Raw genomic sequence first — 5,582 nt, 5'->3', positions numbered from 1 at the left:
TATGGGCAACTAATCCCCATTGGTGGACATCTGAGTGGTTTCTAGTTGGGTTTTTTTTTTTTTTTGCTATTACAGATGGTGCTTTATTTATAGATCTTGTCTTATTTTTGCAGATCAGAATCCTAGAAGTGGGATTGCTGGATCAAAGGGTAAACACATATGTAATTTTCTAGAATTTACCAAATTTCCCTCCACAATTTTGTATTCCCATCACACAATGTACAAAAGGGCCTGTTTTCCCACAGTCCTGCCAATAGAGTGCATTGTTAAATTTTGGGGTTTCTGCCAAACTGATAGATGAGATATGGTATTGTGGCTCAGTTTTAATTGGGATTTCTCTGGTTTCAAACAAGGTTAGACATCTTTTTATTTGTTTAGATTCTGATTAGCTTTGGATCCATAGTCCTCAGCTGGCACAGATGAGTCCTTAGGAAAGATTTCTAGAATGAAGGAAGGAACAGATGAACAAAGAGTCTTGAAAAGGATGACTGACTTGTTCAAGGCCACGTGACCAGTGTCAAAAGAGTTGGAATTAGAATTGTTCTTTCTCACTGTTGTCTAATTTTTCCAACTATAAAATAAACAAGTTCATAGTAGACTTTTTCTTTTTTTTAATGCTTAGTATAGATTTTGGGGGGGGGAGGTTGTTTTTTTTTTTTTTTTTTTTTTAAAAAAAACACAAACCTTTATTGTTGAGAGTATTACAAATGTCCCCTCTCTTTCTCCCACCCCCCGTTATGGCCCTCCACCCAGTTCCCACCCCACCCACAGATCGTCACCACCCTATTGTTTTTGTCCATGGGTAACACATACATGCACATGTTCTTTGCTTTATCTCTTCTCACCCCCTCCCCTTCCCTCTGAGATTTGTCAGTCTGTTCCATGTTTCCATGCCGCTGGGTCTATTTTATTCATCAGTTTATTTGCTCATTAGATTCCTTGTTCGTTTATTTTATTTTAAAATAATATATATTTTATTGATATTTTACAGAGAAGAAGAGAGAGGGACAGGGAGTTAGAAACATCAATGAGAGAGAAACATCGATCAGCCGCCTCCTGCACACCCTCCACTGGGGATGTACCCGCAACCAAGGTACATGCCCTTGACCGAAATCGAACCTGGGACCCTTCAGTTCGCAGGCCGAAGCTCTATCCACTGAGCCAAACCGGTTTCGGCTATTTTGATTTTTAGATTCAATTGTTGATAGCTATGTACTTTTTGCCATTTTATTGTTCATAATTCTTTTTTCCGAAGCCCCAGGACCTTCTTGGTTCTCAGAGTCTGTTATCTTGAGTAGAGATACAGTCAAACCCAAGTCAGATCGGCAGATGGACTCGGTTGGGTGGGATGGAACCCATGAAGAGTCAGATTCCCCTATCATTTGCCCCTTGGGGTCTTTGCCTTCAAAGGGCTATGGGCAGGCAACCTGGAACCACCAAGAGGAAACTGCACAGGGGCAAGGTCCCATCTGGTGAAGGGTGCTGGCAGGCAGTGATGCTGAGTGGATATTATCCCTGCTTTGGAACCCCTCTTCATCCCATGAAGCAGAGAGCTGGGATCGGACCCTCCCATCCTAAGAAAGGTTCCATGATACACTCAGACACAGCGCCATTCACAGAAGGAGGGACCTGGGAAAGCTGATGGGAAGAGGCATCAGTTGAGTTAGTAGTACGGAATATAGGTCTGATGTGACAGCTGATGTTGGGCAGTGGCCAATCATGAGGGGCCCTTGAGTGAGGTTACAGATCCTGGATCTTGTCCTATAGGTGGTGAAGCAATGAGACAGAATCGCGTTGGTATTGAGGACAAGCCTCTGGCTGCTGTGTTGGAGCAGGATTGCAGACAGGAATTGGACAGAATTTTAGAAGGAGGCCAACACCCAGGCAGGAGACCATGAAGCCCGAATCAGAGCAGCGGCCATAGGGATGGAAAAGGAGGATCAAGACAAGAGACACCAAGAATTAGTCCCTAATCAGCGCAGAAAAAGTCATGTCCATTTACGACCTTCTTGTCGTATATGGGAAGAGTCCTGGACTGGGAGTCAAGATACCTGGGTTCCAGGCCCAGCTCCATGTCACCCAGGGCAAGCCTTTTGGTATCCATTTTAGTACACCAAGAAGGTTGTACTAGATTATCTCCAAGGTCCCTTATGTTCTGAAACCTGTAATCCTAAGACTGCAAAGTGGCTAAGGTCCGTGTGGGGAGGGAAAGGGCGGGGGGGGGGGGGGGGGGGGGGGAACAGGCTGAGCAAAGAATGCATCTGGGGCCTCAAAAGTCAGGCTCTCTGTCTCCCTGCCCCATCAATCTTGCAGCATTAATGTCAGTGGGGTGGCCTGGGCCCAGGCCAGAAACCAGTTGTGGAAAGGGAGGGATTGTCTGGTTCGAGAAACACAGGAAAGAATGCAGAGCTTCCAAAAAGCTGTGAACAAGTCATCAGCCCTGGCCTGGTGCCCAGAGGTTTCGCAACTGTCCTCCCAGCTTGAATATCAAGAGTGGGCCAACGTGGGGAGGGCACCCCACCCCCCTCTGGGCATCAGAAACTGCAAGATGACAAGGGGCACTGAAGACACCTTTGGCTGCAAGCAAGAGAACACCCTGGCTCCAAAGAAGGAACCAAACCATCTCTCACGACGGCCTGTCCAGAGTGAGCGTCTCCAGCACCTCCAGCAGGCCCTGCTGTCGTCGGGAACACAGACTTTTCTATTTCTCTCTTGTCTGCAGCTGGTTTCCTCTGCAGGCCCCATGATGGCTGTCTCTCTCCTCAGGAACGGAAGTCAGCTGCCAGGCAGTGGCAATGGGAGCTCAGGCTTCCAGGTGAACAACTGGCGGGAAGAGAGGACTTCTCTCCCACCCCAGGCTGTACGCCTTTGTCTTTGGTTCAAATGGGATGACTTGAGTGTTTCTAACCAATAACAGCCTCTGGGGGGGAGGTGGGGGTGCCATGTGCTGCTGACTCACTAAGACCCCGTGTTAAACCTGGGAATAGGGAGGATGAGCAGAATTGGGATCCTCTGAGGAAGGAAGAGGTGAACAGATGCTGGATGAGCAACCAACTCATCCACATGACCATGAGCCTCCATCTCCCATCAGCTCATTGGGCCCCCACCCAGCCCAGGCTCAGCGGGACAGCTGTCATCTCTAAATGACCACCGAGATGGAGCTTTGGGGGGCCCCACAGTAGGTAAGTGGCAGAGCCTGAATAGAGAAAAATAAAAACACAGCAGACAGGCTGAGCAGGCCTCAAGCTGCCAGCCCTCCAGGCAAGCTCCTCCCTCAGGCAGGGGCCTGCTGTTTCCTCAGGGCTTGCACAGTGCCTGCCTGCTAGCGGCCCTCTGTCTAGAGTCACCTGGCGGGTGGCCATCTCCCTCTGCAGCCTGAACATGCACTCATTCACTCATCCAGCGAGGCTGTCTGTCCAAGAGCTTCAGGATAAGGGTCAGGGGTGTGGGTTCGAATCCTGACTTGGAGCTTCTGTGTCCTCCTCTGAGATGGAACCGTGAATCCCACCTTTACCTCCCCCACAAGCCCCCGTTTTCTCAAACTTTATCAAAGAAAAAGCAACGATGGTAAATCTCTAAAACACAGTCAGTTTTCTGGGATTCTGCCCTTGAAAATGTGATGTTTGGTTTTGAAACACATACCAGGTATGCATGGTTCCCAACTGTACTAACTGGGTGAGAGACTGAAATCCTAAAAGGTTCATCTTCCAACTTTCCCCAGCCTGTGGGCTGTCTTGGGGTCAGCAGTAACTGCCTGAACAGCTACTACGGCCTCATTAGTTTTTGTCTGTAGCTCTCTGAGCTCTTCTATCTGCAGCAATCACAGAATTTGAGCAGCTTCATTAAGAACTCATCTCCTGGGTCAAAACCGAGACATTGTCTAGCAGTGTTTCCCAAACTTTTGACATATGTGTACCCCTTCTATAATTTTTGTAACACCAAGTACTCCTCGTACTCATGATAACGTAGAATTAGGCGCAGCTAAGCACGGTGCAGTGCATATCCCCACCAAACTCTTCCCGTACCCCTAGGGGTACGCATACCACACTTTGGGAAACACTGGACTCTAAAGTAACAGGCAGTCCCTCTTTTGCTTGATTTGCTTTAGCAACTGCATCCTGCGTCAGGTGCTCCTGGACCAAAATGCAGATTGCTTTAAGCATTACCAGGTAATCATCATGACGCTGAATCTGAAGAAGGTTAACCAACGCCATTGCACCGGCCTTAAAAAATCAGGATAATTAACATCCAAATTGATCAATGGCTCTGCGTTTTTAGCCGCATTGTCAGCATTTTTTGTATTATCAGATACCGAGTCCTTGTATTTTTCAGCATTATCTCCCTATTCAAGTCCAACGGCCAAACCAAGAAGCCAGTCAATTGCTTCTTGTCCATCTTGAATCTTGAAAGGACAACTGACATCTGTCAAGAATGTCAAGAACTTGGGCCCGTCACGGCGGTGGAGGTTTCTGAAATTACCTCTGTCTTCAACCTGGTAGTGTCTGAGTTTCTGGTCTTCAAGCCAAACAAGAAAGTTTCTAAATTCTGTTTCATCTTTGCCGTTGGCGCCGGCCGGATCGTGGTCATCGCGGGCCGTTAGCTTGTGTCAGAGCACGGTCCTGGCTTCCCGCTCTGTCCCCTGGGCTTGGGCAGGGAGAGGAAAGGCGAGGAGCGGCTGGCTCCCGGTGATGGATGAGAGGGCCCCATCTTTACCTCTTGATGTAACCGTTGGGGGTTCAAACGAAGTGAGGAGGTGGCGCTTTACTGATTATGAAGTGCTATGGAGCCATCAGGTTTCCCTTCTCCTGGTGGGAAACGGTCATTCCATGAGCCTCATTGGCAACGGATGGCATCAGGCCACAGGCAGCCAGAGGGATCGATGAAACAGCCAGATGGGGATCCTCTCAGCTGCAAGTGCATAGTTCAAATCCATCAGCTGACAGATGAGGAGATATGTCTTGAGACGGGCAGTGACATGCTCAAGGTCCCACAAGACTAGAACCCGGTGCCCTGGCTCCCCGCCCTGACCTCCTTGCACCAGGCCGCAGGGGTCAGCTGAGGTCCCCTGCCGGGCCCGAGGGTGGGTGCAGCTGCAGCACCGCCCATGCCCGCCGGCACGTTCCCACGTTTCTCGGGGGCCATTCTTTAGGGGTTCACTGAGGCGAGGCCACACTTCCCCTCGGGCGGCTTCCTGTTTTGGCCAAACAATAACTCTCGCCGGGACCCGGTGCCAGCTGGCTGCAGCTGCTGCCAAGGCCTTGACTTCTTACATGCAAAGAGGGAGATCCTGGCCCTGGGGATCGGCTGCTGGCTTCCCTGGGTCATGAACCCCACACTCCAATATGGCCTTTGCGCCCCACTGAATCCAGTCATCCTTTTACGGACCGATTACACACATGGGAGCCCCTTCTGTTGGCCAAGCTTGGTCTGAGTACCCAAAACACGGAAGAGGAGGCTGTGTGAGGTACCAGTGAGGCAGATATGAGTAAGATACACCCTGTGAACTCGCTGCCTGATTCATGGCTTGTCCTCCCAGTGCCTTGCAAGAACTCAGAGCTGCTTGTACATGCTCCTTAGTGATC

The 5,582-nt window shown here is 49.6% G+C and overlaps 1 pseudogene across 1 annotated transcript; it reads right to left on the bottom strand.

The window, feature by feature from the left end:
- Positions 1-3,700: 3,700 nt before the first annotated feature.
- LOC311627648 (RNA transcription, translation and transport factor protein-like) lies at positions 3,701-5,142 on the bottom strand (annotated as a pseudogene). The gene is made up of 3 exons: positions 5,029-5,142; positions 4,061-4,600; positions 3,701-3,878 (listed from the first exon to the last, which is right to left on the bottom strand). The product of its transcript is annotated as an RNA transcription, translation and transport factor protein-like (transcript).
- Between the last annotated feature and the right edge of the window lie 440 nt (positions 5,143-5,582).

Source organism: Pipistrellus hanaki (genome assembly GCF_964339955.1).
Source record: "Pipistrellus hanaki genome assembly, chromosome: 9".
NCBI classification, from domain to species: Eukaryota; Metazoa; Chordata; class Mammalia; order Chiroptera; family Vespertilionidae; genus Pipistrellus; species Pipistrellus hanaki.
Note: the sequence above shows the minus strand (reverse complement) of the source record. Positions and strands in the feature narration are given on the sequence as shown.